Source organism: Suricata suricatta, chromosome 14 (assembly GCF_006229205.1).
Source record: "Suricata suricatta isolate VVHF042 chromosome 14, meerkat_22Aug2017_6uvM2_HiC, whole genome shotgun sequence".
NCBI classification, from domain to species: domain Eukaryota; kingdom Metazoa; phylum Chordata; class Mammalia; order Carnivora; family Herpestidae; genus Suricata; species Suricata suricatta.
The window spans coordinates 56,776,721-56,800,977 of record NC_043713.1 but is presented as its reverse complement, the minus strand read 5'-3'; the positions used below and the strand labels follow the sequence as shown (position 1 = coordinate 56,800,977).

The 24,257-nt window shown below is 42.3% G+C and overlaps 1 long non-coding RNA gene across 1 annotated transcript; it reads right to left on the bottom strand.

Moving 5' to 3' along the window:
* Window positions 1-14,541: 14,541 nt before the first annotated feature.
* Window positions 14,542-23,203, bottom strand: LOC115278462. Its single transcript, XR_003902900.1, has 3 exons — window positions 23,155-23,203; window positions 22,442-22,507; window positions 14,542-14,581 (listed from the first exon to the last, which is right to left on the bottom strand). It is a non-coding gene; the product is annotated as an uncharacterized LOC115278462 (long non-coding RNA).
* Window positions 23,204-24,257: the final 1,054 nt, after the last annotated feature.

The following is a 24,257-nucleotide window of genomic DNA, read 5'->3' as shown; positions in this document are numbered from 1 at the left end:
TGTGCAGCTGAAGAAGAAGTAGGAAACTCCTTCTTAAAAATTTTTTAATGTATATTTATTTTTGAGAGATAAAGACAGAGCATGAGCAGGGGAGGAGCAGAGAGAGAGCGAGATACAGAATCCAAAGCAGGCTCCAGACTCTGATCTGTCAGCACAGAGCACAACATGGGGCTTGAACCCATGAACTGTGAGAGCATGACCTGAGCAGAAGATGGACGCTTAACCAACTGAGTCACCCAAGTGCCCTGGAATTAGAAAACTCTTACGTTTGACACAGAAAGACCTGTAGGATATATTGTGGAGTGACAAAAATAAAATGCTTAAGAATGTACACTGTGTCCCAAAAATTCTAGAGCAGTTTTAAACCTTACTAATATCAGAAGTATAAATTCTGTAAATGCAAAAAAACATGACCTGAAAACTTAATTGTACACATATTTTATACACTTATTTAGTCCTTTGAGCTTGGAATTATAAATGTGTTAATGCTTTTGTTTCAGTCAGTGTTTCTTCAGGGATACTGAAACAAAATTTAAATAGTATGTATTATATAAAAGTCACATAACTTAAACAAGTGCAAAAGAGAGTCAAATAAAACTTTCAAATGATGTTGTTTGTAAATTTATAGCATTTGTACTTCTGAAGTTACTAAAGCCTAAAACTGTAACTAGACTTTGGAATGCTCTATCCGGGGTGTGCTAACTTTTGTTTAAGAAGAGGGTGAGGGGTGCCTGGGTGGCTCAGTTGTTGAGTGTCCCACTTTGGCTTAGGTCATGATCTCCTGGTCCGTGAGTTTGAGCCTGCTGTCGGGCTCTGTGCTGACAGCTCAGCCTGGATACTGCTTCAGATTCTGTGTCTTCCTCTCTCTCTGCCTCTTCCCTGTTCATGCTCGCTCTCTCTCTCTCTCTCTCTCTCTCTCTCTCACTCACTCAAAAATTAATAAACAGTAAAAAAATATTTAAGAAGAGGGTGAAGGGGTGCCTGGTGGCTCTGTCAGTTGAGCATTTAACCCTTGATTTTGGTTCAGGTCATGAACTCAGGTTTCATGAGCACAAGTCCTGCATCAGGCTCTGTGCTCACATCGTGGAGCCTGCTTGGGATTCTCTCTCCCTCTCTCTCTGCCCCTCCCCTACTGTGCTCACTCTATCAAAAAAGTAAATAAATAAACTTTAAAACAGGGTGAAGATAAGTGTGTCCTTTTTTTGTTATTTCTGTAGCAGATCACCACAAACTTAATGGTGTAAAACGACTGAAGGTCAGAAGTCTAAAATGGATTGGCAGGGCTGCATTCTTTCTGGAGGCTCCAGGGGAGAATCCATTTCCTTGCCTTTTCCAGCTTCTGGAGGCCGTGGCATTCCTGGGCTCCCAGCTCCTTCCTCTACCTTCATAGCCAGCTCAGTGCAGGACTTTCCAACCTTCCAGTCTCTCTGTTGCCTTTTCTCCTCTCTGGCCCTCCTGTCTCCATTCTGCAAGATGGCATTGGGCCCACTTGGATAATCCGGCATCTGAAGAGCCTTCACTTCATCACACCTGCAAAGCCCCTTTTGCCATGAAAAGTGCAAGGTCAACAGGCTCCAGGGGTCCCAGAACATCTCTGGGGGGTCATTTAATCTGACCACCATGTAAATATATTTATTTTTGTTGGTATTTGCATAAAGCAACACAGAACGGATATATAAGAAAGTCATAAACATGGTTACTCCTGGTGGCAGTGAGGAATGCAGACAGTGTGGAAGAACTCTTCATATGCATTGTTTTATATGAATTTGATATTGGAATACATGAATGTATTATCTTCTCTGGTTAATTCTTTCTAGTGAAATGGCAGAAGCAATGTGATGACAGGGTTAGCTCTGGTCCAGCCTGGGGCCCTGTTCTGCATGGGCATGGCTGTCTCTTGTCTCATGGGTTTTAGGACAAGGGGCAGCCAGTTCTTGGTCTTTCCTTGATAACCTCTGCCAGACAGTTTGCATTTAAAGCCTTCTCTCTCACTAGGACCCCAAGTGCACTGGCCCAGGCTTCAGGAATTGTGGGCCCCAGGGAGCTGGGAAGAAGTGGGGGTGGCTCCTCACGTCCCTGGGGCCTTTGCTTGGTGTCTGCATGAGCCATCCCTGACTCACCAAACCAAGAAGAGGAAACTTCCACTGAGGACCACCTGCCAAGCCAACATCTCCAAACTATGCTGGAGTTAAGTCCTACTCAGGGGCTCACATTTCAGGTCTGAGGGAACCTGCGAGAGAAGGCAGTTGGGAAAAAACACACGAGTGCCCATTTAATTGGCTGTGCTGCCGTGCTGGCAGCGTGTGGTCTGGAGGATTTTTCTCCCTTCCTGGCTCTCCCTTTAATGGAGTGGAGCTGGGCTTCCCATTCTCTGGGCAGAAGCGCCTGTTTTGTTTCTGTCTTTGCTTGCATCTGATGGAAGCAGCACTTTGAGGAGGAAGACTGCTTATTGTTTAAAAGGGGCAGTCTAGCAGGAGGCTGCCTTGTTTTCCGCAGATAACAAGCAGGGCACATCCTCTGCTGAGTAACAAATCAGCCCAGGTGCAGACTTTAAGGGTTTCAGCAAGGGGTGTGCTGCCTCCGGCTGAGTCACGGCCAACTCAGCATGACTGCACCTGGCTGCTTCCTGGCGGTGTGTGTCATTGGGTGGGGACACTGTGTCACATCCACTGTTGCTCCAGTCACTTCCTTCCTCTCTGTGCTTTAGGGGACCCAAGGAGATGGGGGTGGAGCAGACCAGACATCCCTGTGTGCAGGTGATGAGCCCTGGGCTGAGAAGGAGCCACCATTCAACCGGACCCCTTGGGCTTAAAGGCTGGACGCCTGGAGCTCCAAGTCTGCCTTGACCCCTTGTGTGCACCAGCTGGGTGTGCATTATGTCACCACCACATGCTGCTCCTTAGAACTTACCAGCCCTCTTTCCAACACATGCCACTGGTCTCAAGGTTGAATGGGGTGAGAAGCGAGGGATGGATAATAATAACAAAAGTAATAATAGTGATTTACACCTGGATTATAATTCTTATCAATCTAAACCTGCTGTTACCTTCCTAAGGAGAAGCCTTCCTTTATAAGGTCCTATATCAGGACTTGACTTGCTTATTTATTTATTTTTGAGAGAGAGATCATGGGGGAGGGACAGAGAGAGAGAGAGAGAGAGAGATGGGGGGGGTAAGAGAGAGAATCCCAAGCAGGCTCCATGATGTCAGCACAGAGCACAATATGGGGCTCCATCTCATGAACCATGAGATCATGACCTGAGTTGAAATCAAGGGTCAGATGCTTAACTGATTGAGTCACCTAGGTGCCCCTCTATGTATATTTTTAAGTGCAGACTGGCCCAGGGAGGCTACTAGACCAGTGGTGCCAGCCTTCACCCAGGTCCCCCAGACAACAGTGTCCCTATACCGTAGGGTGGCAGGTAGGCAATCCCAGGCTTGGGAGTGTAGGGAAAGGACCTGAAAGCAGGGAAGGAGGAGACACAAATAAAAGGTGGTGTAATTTAGAGTCAGTGCCAGCCTCACAAGGAAGAGAGCAATTGCACACAGGACGTTCTGTAGATGTTGTATGGAATCAGTGCTCTTGGGCAGCCATTGGGGTGGGAACACGAGTGAGGAATTTATCTGTCAGTTCCTTCTATCTCCCAATTTTCATTGCTAAAGTGCATCCCATGGGGCAGTAATTCCCTGTGCTTGTGTGTGTGTTACCCAGTGTCCTGGATAGCCACCAGGGCAGTTAGAGCCTCTGAGGTCTGTTTGGCTTATACCCAGGTGCTGGGGCTGTGGCCCTCACCCACTGTGGATGTTATGGTGATCATGCCGAGGCCTAGCCTCTGCTGGCCAGGAGAGGCAAGGCAAGTGGCAATGCTGGACAGGGGTGAGGCAACTGTGGCTGTTCCTGGAGCAAGTAGCTGGGGCCCAGGGCTCAGGACGGCAAATCTGGAGAGGCATACCTGCTGGGAGTGGTGCAGTACCTTTACGCTAATGGGAAAAGGTACATCTTCCTCAAGCAATTGTATTTCTATTTGTTGGGGAAATTTTCATGATACATTTAATTTTGTTAGTGAAACATCCGTGTTTCCATCTGCCAGAAGGTGGTCATGATACATAAATACACGAAAGGTGCTTATGCAGCATACAACACGTAATAATTGTTCATGGCTTTGAACTAGCCTTATGGGCCCAGGTCAAGAGCAGTCTGGCACAGGAAGACCTTTGTAACATCCTTTCACGTTATACAGGAATATTGATTTGTTGATACTGAAGACAGGTTTCCTAAAGAATTCTGGAAGGAGACTCTCCAAGTGGGAGAATAAAGGCCAGGGAGGGAGTGAGTGAATGAATGGAACAGTCCCATCCCAGAGACACTTCCTCTCCCCCACTCTCTACCCCCATCATCTCCCTCTTGTCACTCCAACAAGCTCCACTTTATATACTGAAATTAAGAGTGATGTTTCATTTTTAAAAAAGATTCCTCTGCTTAGAAAGATAAATGTAAATACCATTTTTCTAGCATGTAGCAGGAACTCAATAAACATTGGCTTTTTACTAGATGGCTCAGGGCTGTGTGAGCAAAACCCTAGCCCAGTGGGGCAGCCCTGAGTAGTTTGCGTGGAAGACACGTGTACAAGAGGCTAGATTTCTGCCTCACTGAGCGTGGGGTGAGGCTGTAGTCCGTAGAGTCTGAGGAACTGTATGTACTCTTGGGGCCTCCTCCTTTTTAATCATGCTGTAGATTTCCTTCTTCCTTTAATAAACATCCTCTGGCTTGAAGCTGAGGACAAAAATATTATGGATAATCTCACTGGTGTACTTTCAAAGGTACATTATGAAACAAATAAACGAGAACAAACCTGAGGATAACGGTGTTTTGAAATCAACCACATGAGAGTGTTAGCTCTCAAACCGAGTGTCTGGTCCATTCTTGGACAATTCTGGGCATATCTGTTCTGGGTCCAGAGGAAAAAAGATGCTAAGTTGTCAAAATAGAACAGACTGGATCCATGTAGATCTGTAGACAGATGAGGTGACTCAGTAATTTTCCATGCTGGAGACCTGTTCCACTGAGCTGATATGAAACACAGGAAAAAAGACAGTACTGACTTGGAAATACAGGGACATGAAACTACTTCTGTTTGTAGGTTTAAAAAATTCATTTCTATCTCTGTCTTTTTCCAAATAGGATTTAAGGTGATTTACAGAGATACAAAGACTATAGCCAGAAGACGTAACACTAAAGTAGGAAAGGAAAAATAAAAATAAAAACAAGGATAAAATGTGAAACAGAGCCTGAGATTACTTTAAAAATACACCCTGATGGGCCATAAATTTGACTCTTGGCTCTTCTTTTCCTGACAGAAAAGAGAAACCTGATAAATCAACAAGCCTGGATCCAGAATAAGAGGGACAGATGCTCAGGGGAAAAGGAAAGGACTCTGATGTGAAAAAATGGGGCAGGAGGAGAAAAATGGGGCAGTGAAAGAAGCCACAGCAGGACAGAAAGAAGCAGGAGATGGCAAAACATGGAAATTTGTTGGGATGTGCCCATGGAAATTTCCAGAAAGAAGCCACCATGATTATTCATGATTAGGCCAATCCTAAGTGGCCTTTTGTGATGGTGGAAGACTTACCACATCTGAAGAGATCTGTGGAAGGCACCAGAACAGTCTTGTCTGACCTTGATACCACCTGCTGTTTTTGTTTTGCCATATGATTTATAGAGTATTTCAGACATGTCCTCTATTACTCGACTTTTTTTTTAATGTTTTATTTATTTTTGAGACAGAGAGAGACAGAGCATGAACAGGGAGGGGCAGAGAGAGAGGGAGACACAGAATCGGAAGCAGACTCCAGGCTCCAAGCTGTCAGCACAGAGCCCTATGCAGGGCTCGAACCCACGAATGTGAGATCATGACCTGAGCCAAAGTCGGAGGCCCAACCGACTGAGCCACCCACGAGCCCCTATTACTCGACTTTTTACATGAACCAGCCAACATTACAAGATTTTCTCAGACCTGTTCTGTTTGGGCTGGGCAGCATTATTATAAACTCTGCTATTATTTTCAATAAGCTTTATAAATGTTTGAAGGGTGAGGAGTGCAGAGTAGTTTGTTGGAAAAGGCATTGTTTTGGAGTCAGAAGAACATGGATTTAAAATTCAGCTCTTGAGCTTAATAGATATGTAAGAGTGACCTTAATTAGAAAATGGAGATGATGTATTGTGGATGCCCCTTATCCAGGATATGCTTAATAAGTGGTGCTTATGATTACTGAAAACAGCTCATAATATAAGGATCTGAGAAGTGTTAGCTTATATATTTCTTTGTGTAGAAACAGGAGAGAGAATATTAGAGGCTGGTTGGCATCATTCATAGTGACGTAGTCTAATTCAATGCCTCTCAATCTTTTTGACCTTGACCCAGAATATAAAATACATTTATGCTGCTACCCTCTATACATATATTGACCTGTAACTGAAAAAAAGTCCTGACCCATCACTTGAATATTTTCTTTTCCTTTCTATTACATTTAATGAAAAATGGCTGGTCAGGACTCACTAAATTGATTTCAGACCTATGAGTCGGCCTTATTATACAGCTTGAAAAACACTGGTCTAAAGAAACAGCCTGGTTTTATAAATATGTATAGTGCATATGGGTTTTTAGCCCTTGGATCAAGAGACAATGGATTATTTCATTTTTTATATGTTTACTCATTTCTGAGAGGTAGAGAGAGAGTGAGTGTGAGTAGGGAATGGCAGAGAGAGAGGGAGACACAGGATCTGAAGCAGGGCTCAAGGCTCCGAAATGTCAGCACAGAGCTTGAGGCAGGGCTCAAACCCCATGAACCACGAGATTATGACCTGAGCAGACGTTGGACATTTAACCAACTGAACTACCCAGGTGCCCCAGGATTATTTCATTTTTAAAAAACAAACTCCCAAGCTCCCATTCTCTAGAGATTGTTAAAAATTTAATCTTGGTCATCATTGTGGTTCTTTCCCTCAACCCTACCCAGGTCCTACAAAGGTCCTGCAGTCTCATGCAGACCAGCACTGGGGAGGGCCTGCTGTTCTTAGGTCTAGGCTCTTACAGACCTTAAAAGCTAAGTGAAGCCATGACTTCCATGATCAGCCAGCCCAGGACAGACTTGCTGAGGCTGGGACCCTATGCCTCCAGGCACACCCCCTCCTGATACCAGGCAGGCCATTCCCCTGAGGTTCTGACCCCATGTAGGATTCTGAAATGCAGGAGATCCCTCTCCTTCTGGGCTCACTCTTCACTTCCCTCCAAAACTAGGAGAATCTTCTTCTAAGCTATGCTCACTTCTGTCCTCTTCAGTATCTAAGCAGTTTCAGAGTCTCTCCCTCATCTGGGACTCTTCTTCTTATCTCTGCCCTGCTACCCTGGAAGCCCAGGTCTCCTGGAATCAGATCCTCCTGTGCCTTAATGCCTGCAGACAGGACTGCCAGGGTGAGGTAGGGGAGTAAAATAAACCCTGATCTGGTAGTTAAGATTATAGACTTCACTCTGGAGTTTGCCTTTTGTAGTGCGGTCATGCAGGTACTTGTAAAGAGCCTAGCACAGAGCAGTGATTGACAAATGTCTGTAAAATGAATGAATTAACGAGTGATTTGGGGCAAGTCATTTGACCTCTCTGGGCTTCAGTTTCTTTGCACTTCTGCTTTCAGCTCAGGGTGAAGGTTGGTGTGGATGGTTCATGAAGCCCATTGTTCAGTTGGGATGTCCCAGTGAAAGCAGAGTCAGAACCCCTGGTTTTTCTCCATGCCCACAGTGAGGAAAAAGGGATAACTGAGCATAGTCACATTTGGTTTTACTGGAGAGAACATCCGTTGTTTCTCCATCCTTGTGGTGGAATTCACTGTGTTTCTTCCTATCTCATGTGCTTTTAAAAAAAGTGCTGCTTTCCAAGGCATTTGCTTAAGGTGTAAGTAGAGTTAGTGATTTCTTTCCATCTCTGTATTTCTCTTTTTAAGGGAGTTGAGAATTAAAGAACTCTTATGAAGCACATTCCTTTACTCTCCAGCTCCCTCTCCTCCACTGCCCAAAACCGACAAACAGCCCACCATGGAGGTGTGCGCACAAGTGTGATGCCAGCACCACCTGCCCCAGAATCCACAAAACCTTTGAAATGTATGGACCAATTTACAGAAAATGTACTTGTGTAAGAACTGGAAACTTACTAATTGGCTACCAGTTTGCCCTAGACCCAAGCTACAAATACCCAAAAAATGTAGACAGGCTTGGATGATGAAGATGGTGATAGGGGTGCCTGGCTGGTTCAGTCAGTAAAGCATGTGACCCTTGATCTCATGGTCTTGAGTTCAAGTTCCCCATCGGGCATGGAACCTACTTAAAAATAAATAAATAAATAAAAATTTAAAAAAGAGAGTTGTTTATTTTCTATGCCTTCTGTATTTGATACAAGGAAGTTTATAAAGTGGTTATATTCTTCCCTAGTCTTCTCTTTTTATGAACTCTATGATTTTAATCACTTATGACCCTATCTAAATTAATAACCTGGAAAATTCTATTAACACTATGTTCCTTCATGTTTTTATAATTATGCCTTGTATATATTTCTACTGATGTAATTATCATTTGTGTTCAAATTAGCTATTACATATCTATCTTCCTAACTAGATGGAGATCTTCCTTAGCATAGGAATTGTGCCTTTTTCATGCTTGTATCAACTTAGTATTTAACAAGGAGCTACCACACAGCACATGACCAATAAATGCTTGTAAAATGAATTGAGTGTAAGCTTTTAACCCAGGGTCAGTTAGTCTGTAACACAGCTGACATTTCCAGCTCTGTGACCATAACAGACATCACTAGTTGATCACTGATCACAATGATCTTTCTCACTAAGCTGGGACATAACCATTAGTGTTTCTTTCAACACAGCACTGTAGGCAATAGCTATGAATAGATCAAGGATGGCATACAATAGGAAATCCGTCACCTAATATTACTATTGCTGTAAGTCGCATTAGCTGATGCAAGACAAGGCCTGGGTCAGGGCCAGTGTTCATCAGTGTGCCTAGTATGACCCACTGATTATTTATAGCTAGCCTCTGTCCTTACTAATTAATGCCCATGCCATGCCTGTGGTTAAGTATTTTGAATATAATGCTTGGATCAGACAATCATTGTCCCACACATTCTCATGCCACAATCTCAGGTTCATTCTTCCCTTAGAGAATTCAGATCTCTCTGATTCATCCAGGTCTGGCAGGGGAGACTCTGTCCAGTCTCCCCAGTGCCAGGAAGCGCTGTTCCTGCTTCCACTGTGGTCTCCTACCCAAGGCACTGTTCTACAAATGGGGGTCATTCTCATCCCTGCAACACCTTAGTTGGATATACTAGATCTCCATCTAGTTAGGAAGATAGATAGGTAATAGCTAAGATGTGTCTAAGTAGTGAAGCTCCCAAATGTTCCTTAGTCCACAGTGGCCTTGAGAGTGGCGATCTTGCTACTTTAGTTCCTTCCTGCTCTGGACTCAGCACAACTGTTGCTGGTTCCCACAGCACTCCCCAGGGAGCCTTGGTCAGCCAATGATTATGCCAGAGAACTCAGAAGCATCACTGCTGCTGATGCTGCCCTTTGGCCTTGCCCCTAATCCCCCCCTAGCCTCCTTTGCTGAGGTTAATCTCCTACTTCCCACAGCTAAGGCAGCTGTCACCCTTGCTGTGACACAGAGAATTTGATTCACACTAATGTTGCTGTGTAATTGGATTTCAATGATATTGTCTTTGTGTTCTGTCACTCTGTGGTCCAGAAAAATATTCCTGCAATTACAGAACTTTTCTTTGGAGACGGAGATAAGACACTGTATTGAATGCTTCCTGTGTGTCACTGCAAGATCCCTTGGTTTACCTGACCTTCATTCCAGCCACTGTGATGGGTTCTCACGGCTCCAACTAGCTTCATGCAGGTGCAGCCTGCAAGCGTCTTGTCTCAGACACAGGCTGTATAGTCTCTTGCTTACTGTTCTGACGCTTCTCTGTTGACCCCATGGTGTAGAACTCAGAAATTTTCAGTGTCCCCATATATGCAACCTACAACATGTGGATTTAGCACCCAAAGGGCATACCTTTAACCAATGTGAGATGGGAACCCTAGAAATGGTTCTCCTTTCTTATAAAAGGTCCTGAGACAGTATAAAATCTTCCAGACTATAATTATGTTTATATATGACTATTTAATCTGACTTGTATATAAAAAGAGTCTCTTCCCTCTTTCTCTTCGTTCTTTTTCTTTGTTGTACTTATTGTCCAGCATACAGTACAGAAACAATCGACTACTCATGTACTCAAAAACAAACAAAACAAACAGAAAACCTCACTCAATACACAAAAAATTTTTCAAAATTATCATAGGTCTAAATGTAAGAACTAAAGCTAAAAAAACTTGTAGAAAGAAATGCAGGGGGAATTATGCATAGTCTTCTTAGAAAAGATAAAGGTTTATTACATATGATACAAAAAATGTGACATATTAAAGAAAAAAATGGTACACAAAAATTCATCAAAATAAAAGTAACTTTTTTCTTCAAAAGACACCTTAAAAATGACAAAAACAAGCCAAGACTAGGAGACAGTTTTTGCAAATTATGTACCTGGCAAAGAACTCATATCCAGAATATACAAAGAACTTTTATATCAATACTAATACAAGAAACCAAATTTTGTAAAAAGAACAAAATATTTGAATAGTCAGCAAAAATGATATATAAATGATTAGTAACTACCTGAAAAGACACTCAACATCCTCAGAGAAATGAAATTACATTTAAAATAAGATACTACTATGTACCCACCACGATGGGCACATAATACCCACTAAGACAAACAATAACAAGTGTAATGAGGACATGGAGAAACTGCACCCTTATTACATTTCTGGCAGAATGAAAAGTAATAGGAGCCACTTTTGAAAATCATTTTGGAAATTGATTAAAGATACACTTATGCAAAACATGAGAGACTATTGAATACTGAAAATGAACCGAGGGTTGAAGGGGTAGGGAGAGGGGGAAAGGGAGGTGGTGGTAATGGAGGAGGCACTTGTGGGGAAGAGCACTGGGTGTTATATGGAAACTAATTTGACAATAAATGATTAAAAAAAATAAAGATACACTTACTGTAGGATCTGGCAATTCCGCTCCTAGGGAAATGAAAAACTCCAAGAATAACAAAACCCTATGTCCATACAAAGACTTGAACTCCTTCATTTGTCACTCTTCCTTGTAGCATTTTTCATAGTGGCCCCACAATGGAAGCAACCCCAAAGTTCCTTAGCTCAGGAATGGTTAAACAGAATGCGGAATACATCTATACAATGGAATTGTCCTTAGTAATTAAACAAACAAAACTACCTATACAGGCAACAAGAATGACACTCAAAAACATTCTACTAAGTAAAAGAAGTTAGACACAAAAGACTATTTATGTTTCCATTAAATGAAATTTCTTTCTTTTTAAAAACGTTTGAGAGAGAGAGAGAGAGAACAGGGGAGGGTCAGAGAGAAAGGGAGAGAGAGGATCCCAAGTAGGCTCTGTGCTGCCAGCAAAGGGCCTGTTCCAGGACTTGTGCTCACAACTCGAGCTCCCGTGAACCGCGAGATCATGACCTGAGCTGAAACCAAGTTGAATGCTTAATTGACTGAGTCACCCAGGCACCCCTTAGATGAAATTTCTGAAAAAAGTCAAACTCTTCCATGGACAGAAAGCAGCTCAGTGGTTGTCTGAAACAGGCAGGGGGATGTAGAGGGAGGAGGGAGGAATTTCTTTTATGGTTTGTGCTGCTGTGTTTTATTTAAGAAATCTTTGCCAAACTAAAGTCCACTGCAATTTTTTCCTACGTTTCCTCCTAGAAGTTTTGTAGTTTTAGTTTTTCATTTGGGTCTCTGATCCATATAATTTATGTCTATGGTGTTTCAGCACCACTTGGTTGAAAACACTCATTTTTCTCTACTGAATTGCCTTTGTGCTTTGGCCAAAAATCAGTCTCCTTGTTGGGATGAGCACTGGGTGTTGTATATAAGCCAATTTGACAATAAATTATGTTAAAAATCAATCTCCTGTTGTATATATATGTGGATTTTTTTCTGGACTCTGCTCTGTTCCACAGATCCATTTCTCTTATTATACTGTCTTGGTTATTACCGATTTATAATAAGCTTTGAAATCAAACAGTATAAATCAGGGACTATAAGTCTTTCAATCTTTTTAGAAAAGCTGTTTTAGCTGTTTTAGGTCCTTTTCATATTCATATACGTTCTTTAATAAGCTTATCAATCTGCACCCAAAAATTCCTATAAAAAGTTTGTTACGATGTGTTAAATCTATAGGTCAATTTGGGGATCTACCGGTACCCTATAATTTCAAAATCAAATTGCTTAAAACCAACAATTAAAAAAATCTTGTAAGCAGCCAGAGAAAAGGATACATTGCACAGCGACAAAGATGAGAATGACAGCAGGCTGACTTCTCATTAGTAAAGTGCAAGCCACAAAGAGCAGAGCAACATCTAATCCAAAGAAGAGACAAATGATCTGTTTACATTTATGCAGTGTACTGATTTTTTTCTAGCATCTGAGTCCGTATTTTCCATTTACTGTGCTCTCTACCCTCCCCTGGACCTCTACCTCGTTAGTCAGTCTTATTGCTTTCATTATTATTTACAGTGAATGCTTATTAAAATTACCAATGTATTTGCCATGTGCTTCTTACATGACACTGAAATCTATTCTTCCCATTGTACATTTTAACTGTTATTTCAGGAAGTCTGTAAATAGTAAACCTGCTTGTCAGGAAGCCTCTTTATTTTGCTCTCCATCTCGAGTGACGGTGTCAGTGGGGTAGAATTCTAGTTAGATAGTTTTTCCCTCTCCGAACTCTGAGATATCACTCCATTGTCATTTGACTTCTGTTGTTATGTCTTCTCCAGTATAATTGTCATTCTGTGATGAATAATCTGGTGCTCCTAAGATTTTTTTTTCTTTGTTTTGATGATTTGCTATTTTGTTACAATATGTTTAGTTGGGATTATGTTTTTATTTTTCCTGCTTATGTCCTGATTTGTTCCTTTATTTATTATTATTATTATTGTTATTATTATTTATTTGAGAGAAGAGAGGGAGAGTGCAAGCAGAGGAGAGGGGCAGAGGGAGGGAGGGAGAGAATCTTAAGTAGGCTCCGTGCTGAGCATGGAACTCCACGCACAGCTTGATCCATGACCCTGAGATCATGACCTGAGCTGAAGTCAAGAGTCAGCTGCTCAATCAAATGAGCCACGTAGGCGGCCCCTGATATGCTCCTCTCATCCAAAGACAGATCCCTTTTTTAATTCGGGGTGTTTTCAGCCTTTAACTTTTCAAATACCCCCAACCCCTGTATTTTTTCTGTTGATTTCTTTTGTAATTTTTAGCAGACATATTTTGGGATTTTTCATTTTATCCTTTATGTATCTTAGCCTCTCTTTTCTATTTTCAACCAATGCTACAGATTTTTAAAAAATGTTTATTTATTTATTTTAAGAGAGCTGAGCTGTCAGCACAGAGCCTGACACGGGGCTCCATCTCACGAACTGTGAGATCATGACCTGGGCTGAAATCAAGAGTTGATCGCTTAACCGTCTGAGCCACCCAGGTGCCCCTGATACAGATTTTCTTTCTTTATTGTTTTAAAAAATTTTTAATGTTTATTTTTGACAGAGAGACAGAGTGCAAGCAGGGGAGGAGACAGAGAGAGAGGCAGACACAGAATCTGAAGCAGGCTTCAGGCTCCAAGCTGTCAGCACAGAGCCTCAAACTCACAAACAGCGAGATCATGAGCTGAGCAGAAGTCAGGTGCTTAACTGACTGAGCCACTCAGGTGCCTCCAGGTTTTCTTTAGATTTATATTTCAGTTCTCCAGTTTTCTGTCTGCCTGGATCTTGTATGCTGTTTTCCCACCTACTACATTAAAAAAAATGATCTCTGCACCCAGTGTGGGGCTCAAACTCACAACCCAAAGATTAAGAATAGGATGTTCAACTTACTGAGTCATGTCTACTACACTTTTAATTTAAATAATTACACCTTTCATTTCTACAATCTATGTATAGTTTCCTTTCAAAAACACATGTTCCTCCCACCCTGTATTTGATGTACAGTTTTTATACCTTTTATCTCTAAATATCTTAAACAAACTTATTTTGCAATCTCTTTCAGTTTATCCTATAACCTTTAGTTTTGGATAGTGCAGATGCTCCTGTTTGATGTTCTTCATGCCTCCCTCTCTTTGTAAGGTCTATACATTTTTCTTGTGAATTTATCTTCAGGGAGGGTATCCGGGGTACTATGTCTTAGTCAGCTCTGGCTACCATGACAAAATACTGCAGCTTGGGTGGCTGATACATAGAAATTTATTTTCTCACAGTCCTGAAGGCTAGAAGTTCAAGATCAAGGTGTTGTCAGCAGGTTTGGTTTCTCCTGAGGCCTCTGTCCTTGGCTTGAAGACTCTTTCCTCACATGGTCTTTCCTCTGTGGGTGCATCCCTGATATCTCTTCCTCCTTTCAGAGAAAAACCAGTGCAATTGGGTCAGGGCTCCACCCTTATGACCTCACTGAACCTTAATTACATCTTTATAAATTTCTTTTTTATTGTTTATTTATTTAAAAAATTTTTAATGTTTTTATTTATTTTTGATACAGGGAGAGACAAAGCATGAGAGGGGGAGGGGCAGAGAGGGAGACACACACACACACACACACACACACACACACACACACACACAGAATCAGAAGCAGGCTCCAGGCTCTGAACTGTCAGCACAGAGCCTGATGCGGGGCTCAAACCCCTGAACGTGAGATCATGACCTGCGCTGAAGTCGGAAGCTTAACTGACTAAACCACCCAGGCACCCCTATTGTTTATTTATTTTGAGAGAGAGAGTAAGAGAGAGAGAATCCCAAGCAGGCTCTGTGCCATCAGCATGGAGCCCGATGTGGGGCTGGAACTCACAAACCATGAGATTATGACCTAAGCCAAAACCAAGAGTTGGATGCTTAACCAACTGAGCCACCCAGGTGCCCCATGAACCTTAATTACCTCTTCAAAGGCCCTGGCTTTAATTTCAACCATACTAGGGGCTAGAGTTTCAGCATATGAATTGTGGGGAGCATAATTCAGTTCATCACAAGGGGTAAAGAAATGGTTCTCTAGAACAGATTTATAGGGCCCTCCTCTGTGTTTCTAGTGGTTGCACCTATTTCAGAATTTTTAGATTAATTTCTTAGCATGAAGGTTGTCTCACCATATCCAGATTATAAATTCAGATCTCACAACTCTATTTTGATGTATTGTGGGTGGCTCTTTTGGTCCAAGGACCAGAGTAGGTGGCAATCTTGTTTCTTCTTCAGGCAAGTTGGAAGAGCTTTCCTACTCATAATTTCATGAAAGAAATGAAAATTTGAGTTTCCTGACATTATTTAAGACTGTCCTTTCCCCATGGTCCTAGAACGAACTCTCCTGTCCCAGTAAGTGTGTTAAAACTTCAACTTCCAGCTGATAAGACCTTTATTTGGGTCTGATAACCCCAGGCCATGCTGCTTCTGCTTTTAATTACCACTCTGGCTTTGGTTTCCTTTTTTTTTTAAATAAATTTTTTAATGTTTATTTTTGAGAGAGAGACAGAGACAGAGCGTGAGAGGGGAAGATGCAAAGAGAGAGAGACACAGAATCCAAAGTAGGCTCCTGCCTCTGAGCTGTCAGCACAGAGCCTGATGTGGGACTTGAACTCATAAACCGTGAGATCATGACCTGAGCCAAGGTCAGACACTTAACCTACTGAGACACCCAGGTGTCCCTGGTTTCCTTTATATATTGGACCAGTTTGGAACCAGTTTCCTAGATCGTGTAAGGTGAGCTACCCACTTAAGTCTATTCTTCAGGGGGTTACATATGTGTAGAGAAAGGTGGTGGGAGAGGGTGGTAAATCTCTTACATGTCTACTTAGTCCATTATATTGACCAAAAAGTGTAATTCTGGAAGGCCTTTTTTTGATAGTTCCCTTTAATGGCCAGTAACAATCCTTCAATTTCAAAGCTTATGTTCTCTATTTTACACTGGGCTACTTCCCTGTTTCCTAATTGACACACATTTAAAATCTGAGCTTATAAAAGATTATCAGTGGATGAATGGTCACATTTTTCATGATTATAATTTTACATTCTATCTAATCCTTCTTTTTGAGAAGATCTAGCAGGTTCTTCTCTCTACTTGCCTTCTTTGGGCAAATCCATCCTTCACCCCCCATCAATTACCTTAAAATTACAAACCCAACAAAAATAATTGCCACCAGGAGAAAGGCTTTTATTCCCTTTGTGGCCGTAAAATTGTGACTGGTCATGTTTCCGTTAAAAAGGAAGGAATATCCACCAAACCTTGTATTTTTTCTCTGAGATGATTTCATAGGTCAAAAGTATCCCAAAATGTTTTGGCAAAGCATAGCTACAATGACACTGCATCAATCACATGCTAATAAAACTCCAGCTTACATTTCCTTTCTTTTCTGGGTAGACTCTCAGTGAAGTCTCCAGTGGGCTCTGTACTGACAACAGCCAGGAGCTGATCATGACGGAAAAGCTACTCCCAATAGGATTTGCAAAATAAACACTTTACAATAGAGGATGAGATAACAATAATTACAAAAATGGGAAAAGGGCCAACAGCTAATGGATTTCCCAGCTCCCATTTTCAGCAACCCAGGTAGGACTATGTTTTAAGAAGTCTGATTTCCATGCAATTTAAAGTTCTGTTGATTTCAACATCTGAGGTCTCCTAAGTGTGGTCTGATCAGTTCCTTCGAGGAAAAAAAAAAAAAGGAAAAGATGACATTTCCCCCCATGAAAATTACTTAGGCTGAAAAAGGTTCTTTCAGAAACTAAGAAAGATTCTACTGCTTACAGACTTAGCATAACAAACATCCATTCCTTTCACGGAAAGCTATTGGAAAATTATGGCCTTAAAGTCCTTCTGATCATAGCTAGAAGTGACAAAAATGCTGTAAGTGAACTTAAATACAAACACAGACTGTGAATTTATGAGGTTCTGTGCACTTCTCTTATAGTCTCAGTCAGCTCTTTCCATAAAAGAACTGGAGAGTCCACTGTTCCCCCTGGACTGAATCTCTGAATTGACCTGTGCGCCTCCACCATTCTGTCACAGAACAATAAGAAGGTTAATGAGTGCTTTTGATGACTAGGATGGATGGCAAAAGTCCTAGCTCAATCTCAGGTCGCCTGTATCACCTTTCCTTACCCTGTCCAAGTTTATTCGCTTGGTTTAAAAATGCGAGCCAACTACGTTAGCCAAAGAGCTAATGTTGGGGGAAAAGCCAACCCCATACAGGATATAATAAAGCAGAATTCACTGAGGTCTGAAAGCATTTGACGTCAACAGGTGCACAAGAGCTGTCACAGAGGATTAGCAGCTAGGAGGTTTAGGGGACTGGGCACTAATCTGGGATTCTAGAAACCTGGGCTGCAACCAGAGATAATACATACCTCACCCTATGCTAGTTAAGATGCTTTTCAGCAGCACAGATACACAGGCATCTGCAAAATGAGGGCATCCAGCCACCTGTTACCATTCCTGATCCCCTGAATACAGCCTTCTTGTGAGCTCCCCTGAAGCTATGCAGTCAGGCAGCCTGCATCAAAGGCATGAGGCTGGGAGAAAGAAAGAAGCAAAGAAAAATGGTTTCCAGAGTGAAAACATCTGTACCTATGCAATGAATACTTCAGGCAATTTTACATAAAGCAAGTTAATACTATGTGTGCTTCATTTTCCTAAAGAGGGAGGTCAAATATATTATTGATCTAGATATGTTTTATGTGCCTTTGGCCTTAAGTGACTATTTCATTTATTCATCTGTCCATTTACCTTTCCAGTCAATATTTATTGAACACTCATTGTATGTCATGTTCCATTCTAGGTGCTGAGGAGGCAGATATAGATATTAAAGATACTTAAATAAAATGCTATAAAGAAAAATAAAATAAGATAAAGGGGCAGCAAATAATACGGACTATATCGCCAAACAAAGGGGTGGCTTTTATTTGGAGGACCATAGTATAGATAATAGATTTGCATAATGGTTGTTTAAAAATGCTGTGTTTTTTGATACTCAAGTGTTTTTTGTTTTTGTTTCTGGTACTCAACCTTTTTGTTTTTCAGATTGACTTACATCATTTATTACAATTTGGTCCTACACAATTCTGCAAAGATAATTTATATATCTTTCCAAAAGTAGGCTTGCAAATCAAGTTGTAATTTACTATTGTCCTATTTGAGATCATTAAAACTAAAAAGTGAAATGCTATTCTGATTTCTTGACAAGGGCCAGTGTTTGAAAAAACAATATAATCACTGTCCTAACTATGTCACTCTAGTTTTTCTCATGTCATCTAATTAAGATCTTTCTTTCTTTTTTAATTCCAATATAGTTAACATACAGTGTTATATTAGTTTCTGCTTTGGTGCTCAACTTTTGAATCTTTCATTACAATAATCATTCTATAAAAGAACCAGTTTCTTCTACGATTAACACACACACACACACACACACACACACACACACACACTATTTCCAGGACAGTGTATTTATATGTGAAGGTGTTTATTATGTAAACTGTTAATTTTTTAAATTTTTAAAACATTTTTTAAAGTAGGCTTCACAGCCAGCGTGGAGCCCAACACAGGCCTTGAACTCACGACCCTGAGATCTAAGACCTGAGTTGGGATCAAGAGTCAGATGCTTAATCAACTGAGCCTCTCAGGTGCCCTTGTCAGCTGTTAATTACACAACTAACTTCCAAGATGTCATAGGTTGGCTTTTCTAGAAACGGATGCCAAGATGGAGTTTGAGGTGTATGGTATTTATTGGAGGTTAAGCTCTGTGGGAAGGAGATGAAGGAAGTGGGATTTCTTCAAGGGAAAGATTAAATTACAATGCAGACCAACAATGAGAACCCTCTGGAGAGCTCTGGAACAGAAATGGCCTGACAGAGTGGTCCCATGTTGGGCTGAAACAGCTGGGCCTCTGTCTCCTACCACAACAGGTCTATGGATATGGGTCCCTAAGGAAGAGCATGTTCTTGGGCAAGTCAGCTCTCTGCAACTGAGGCAAGAAGTAGCTGGTGATTGATTATCTTCTGACAGCTAGTACAAGCCCTCCCTTGAAAGGGTTGCAGGCACTGCATCTCCATGTCCACCACACAAAGATATCTATATACTTGCAGGCAAACTGGGAGAAATATCTTCAACATAATAATGGGCAAAAAGTTACTAAGTTTGATAATTAGGAATGCTGTTGCTATAAACATCCATTTACAGGTTTGTATGTGGACATAAATTTTCAGCTCCTTGAGTAAACACCAAGGAATGCTATTGCTGAATCCTATTGTAAGAGTCTGTATAGTGTTGTAAGAAATCCCAATCCGTTTTCCAAAGCAGCTGTGCCATTTTGCATTCCCACCAGCAATGAATGAGATTTCCGGTTGCTCCACATCTCCGCCAGCATTGGCATTGTCAGTGTCCTGGATCTCCAGCCATCCTAGTAGGTGTAAGTTAAGTAGTTTCACATTAGTTTTTTCATGAAGCTCTCTGCTCACATATTTGAAGGAAGTCCTAATTTTGAGTCTTCAAGTAATGAAGAACGGAAGAAATTAAACCGTCTCAATAATATCAGTTTTGAGTAACACTACTAGGTCTACCTTGACCAAAATAAATCAAAGATTTATGTTTCTATGTGGTTCAAGAACTGCTTTTCTATTCTTTTTGAAAAATGATAGTTAAAAACAAAATACTAAACCAAAGGATAAGAAGGTACTATTTCTTAATTTTGGTATTGATAAACACATAATTGTGTGCTGAGATTATTTTAAGTTCAAGTACTAAAATTAGTCTAGAGCTGCTTTTCAAATTGCTAGTTAATAAAAAGAAGGTGCTTTTCGTATAGATTAAGTAAAAGTAATTTTAAAGCCTTCATATTTAGTTTTTTAAAAGACACGTTAATTTGACAGAAGTCTTTGGGGTGCAAAATAGTATCTGAAATATACAAAAGCATTGCAAGGTATGGTTCTCGTGCAGTTGCAGAATTCCGGGGACCCTGGGTGGCCCTGAAACAGGAGTAGGATGGGGGCGCTATAGGACCTACCAGAGGTACTGACACCAACCCGGGCCTTGAGGGAGGAAAAGAATCCTTCATTTTCTTTCTATGGCAGGACAGATGCTAGAGGATAAAATCCAAGAATTTGGATTCTTGTTGCCCTTTACCGACTTCTACACTGAACATGAAAAGGTTGCTTGTAGAACTTTAAAATCATCTCTGGTATTGCGTAGAGGGAAAAATGTACTCTTTCTAGATTTCCCCCCCCTAAATAGGGCAGATCTGCAAAGATGGAAAGACAAAGAAATACTAAAAATAACTTTCCCCAATTAGTGGTAGCCAAACACATATGGGAAGACAGAAATAGCTTTCGATGGCCCAAAGCAAAATTGTGATGCAAATGAACTCCCCAAGTGCAGGGAGTAATTAGAAACAGCCATGAAAATGTACTCAGGACGCTGTGGGAACAGCTGCCAAACGTGGAGGGCTGTGAGGATGGTCTTGCAACTTCTTGGAACCTGTAGACATTGAGGGACTGACTCAAAGGACATTTATTTCTGTTACTTTCCACAAAGGCGTGGGTGCTGGGCTTCTTCTTGGAAAGTCAGAAATTCTGGATCTTCTAAACAGAAATTTTAGGGAGGGGTGTGTGATCTGAATTGCACATTTCGAGAAATCCAGAGGCCAATGGCTCTGTTGCTGCTTCTCAGCTGGCAGGGATTTTGTTTTTGACTCTGGACACGTGGAGAAGAGCCACCTGTGGGGCATGGGCAGTGGTGAGAGGGCACAAGAGACTGCCAAGATCAGCATCACTCTGGGCTTTGGCCCAGCTGACCAGCTGGTTTCCTTGCCTAGGCGAATTCTGCTGCCACTCAGCCAGCTGGCCAGGGCTCCTGCTGGGGCTGCCTCTCTGGGGTGGAGAGGGTCAACAGCTAAGACCACAGGGGCTGCCAGACCCATGATGACGGGGCCATGGGGAGCCTGATCTGACCTGAAGGGCAGTTCCTCCAGGCATCTGCCAATTTCCCTTTGTCATTGGCTCCCATCTCCGTTAATGATCTCAGATATTCAAATTCTCTTCCTCTTCCCTATTCTCAGTGAGATATTGTCAGTGATATTCAATGAGAAGATGAGAGCAGTGGTTGATAAAAGACTATATTTCTTTGTACAGATGAGCAGCCAGTGCCTGGGCCCCAAAATGCCCACTTCTCACTGGGTACATCTCCAAGGTCCCGTGGTTCTCCCCAGAGTCCGAGGGGTGAAAGGCTCATGCTTGGGATGGCAGGGCCTTCAAGATCACAGCATTGTCTGCAGATTGGCCCGTACCCACCCCCACATGGTGTTTAATGTGAACTGAACCTCTGTGTGCATCTGTTCTTTCTTTTTCTTTCTCCCACCGACTCTTAATTTGCTATCCATCACTCCAAATTCTGCTTTTGACCACCCCTTATTCTACACTCCCTCAAATAACCTACGGATCAGGATCCTTTCTCCCAGAACCCGGTGCTGCTTTCCTGCACTGAAGAATGGCCTGCCTTCTCTGCTTCAGTCCTGGCAGGCAATGATCGGACAGTCCTCACTTCCCTGTAGAGGAATTTGATCAGGGAAGTGGGGGTGGGGGTAACGACTCTGGATATGTCACACAGCCAGCCTGTCACTTACACTGAAGCCTGACTCCCAAGGGGTTTGAGAATGTTTTCTCGGATGCTTCTACTCAGCCTGCTCAAGGGTGGGGCTCCCAGCCTGATCTCTTTTCTACCTGCTCTGCTAATCAGTTTACCAAAAAAATGTAAACCAAGCCTCACTTTTCCCAGATGGGCCTGCTTTCTGACCATCGCAGTTCTCTTTTCCCCTCTGTTGCCTCTTAATTTTATATCCCACCTTGCAACACCCTCCCAAGAGCCTATTTGTAGGCAGATAACAAACTAAAGGTCTCTGAGTTATTCTAAAGGTGTCTCCTTGGGAAACCTGAACTCAGAACTAACAACCATGGGGTACCTGAGAGCCTTAGTTGGTTAAGCATCTGACTCTTGCTTTTGGCTCAGGTCATGATCTTGCAGTTCATGGGTGTGAGCCCCGCATTGGGCTCTGTGCTGACAGTGCGGAGCCTGCTTGAGATTCTCTTTTTCTGCCCCTTCCCCTGCTTGGGCTCTCTCTTTCTCAAAATAAATAAAGTTTAGAACGAACAATCTTGTAGTAATTGAAGGAACTGCAATTTCACAAGTTATGTGGATGAACATACATCTTTCCTGAGTACTCACCATACATGAGATTCTGTGTGCACAATGACATGGTGGAGGACAATGTCCCTCTTGGGGCTTGAGTTTCTTGTTTAGAGAAAGAAGAAATACAAGTTACAGGGAAGGGAAGTAGAAAATGACACAAAGGAGAAGGAAGGGGTGGTGACAGAGGATGGAAATACCACTTTGGCCCGGGGACTCCAAGGGCATGTTTTGAGAGGAGGGGCCTAGGTCTAGGGAGAAAGACAGCTGAGTTTGAATCTCAGCTCTGCCAAGGGCTAACTGTAGGCCCTCATCCTACCTCAGTTTCCCTGACTGTGAGACAAGGGTAGTCATACTACCTCATAGTGCCATCACCAGAATACATAAAATAAGGCTCGTTAAGGCCACTGGCACATAGTTACTGGGGAATTAGCAGAAGCTATTGCTGTGTGAGCTTCATGGAGGAGACGACAACTGACCAGGCCCCAGAGCCAAGGTATGTATGACATACATCCAGGAATGTTCCTGGTAGAGTTGGGGACTCAGAAACAAACAAGGTCCAGTTCCCACTAGCAAAGAGCTTTGAAAGAACAGACAAATCCCATTCTTTGGGGCTGAGAACACAAGTGATGCCAATCCTTGGTGACACCGTTTTAAAATAGCTACTAAAGAAAGCTGCTAATGAAGAAGAGAAAGCACACAGGTGTACACTGTAGTGAAGACCGTTAACTCAAGGGATTGAAAGTACTCACCAGGGCTGCGCTGGAGGAAGAACAGATTTTCCGGGAGACGGGTCTTTCTCCCCACGGTGGCTAGGGGGCGATAGAAGCACGCAAAAGCCGTGAGAATGTTTGTGTCCAGTGTTCCGGCTGACAGGTTGGTCCTGGGCCCTGCTCTGCTGGCCTGTAGCATGCATTCCCCACCCCACCAAACACCCCAAGTGCCCATCCTCTCGTCCCTTCCTGCCTTTTCTCTCCAAACATTTCCTGAAAGACTAATATGTCTCAGGCCTGCACAGGTGCTTAGAAACAGAAATGTACAGTAAACTCTATAGAAATACTGAGTCTTATACACACCATCAATCGGTTAGGTTGCCACGTTTGAGAAATGCATATCTGTTAAGATGAGAGTTAAAAAATTTTTTTAATGTTAATTTCTTTTTGAAAGAGAGAGAGAGAGAGCAAGCAGGGAAGGGGCAGAGAGAGAGAGAGGGAGACACAGAAACTGAAGCAGTCTCCACTCCTGAAGTCAGATGCTTAACCAACTGAGCCACCCTGGTGCCCCTAATGAGGTCTTATTTGAAACCTGAAGTCCCCTTTAAAACTCAGACCTGTCTAAACACTATTCAAAGTTTGGGAGACTACACTGAATTTGAGGAGGCAAGCCCCAGCTCACCAGTGAAGTATGGAAAGAGTGTGGCTTTACCATCACACGGCCTGGGTTCAGCTCTGAGCTGCAGCATAGTCAGTGGCATGACCTTAGACGAGTTATTCAACCTCTCTGAGCCTGGGCATACACAGCTCTAAAAGATAATAAATAATTGTGTGTATGCAGTATGTGCATTCACTAGTTGTTCAGCAGGTGTTGATTCCTCAGCCTCTGCTCTCTAGGAAGAAGGGAACAGAGGGAAGTGTGGAGCCAATATTCCACATGCTTGGTTGTCGACACTGTCTAAACGGACACAGACAAGGAACATCAGTTAATTCTGATGCTCCAAAACACTTGGAATTGTAGGGGAGAAAACCGAGAGAGTCTGAAATATGCTTATTATGAGGCAAGGAGAAGAGTTCAGTCCAACAGACATTTCTTGAAGGCTCCATCTGTGTGAGGCAAGGGGTCAGGGAAGGGAAGATGA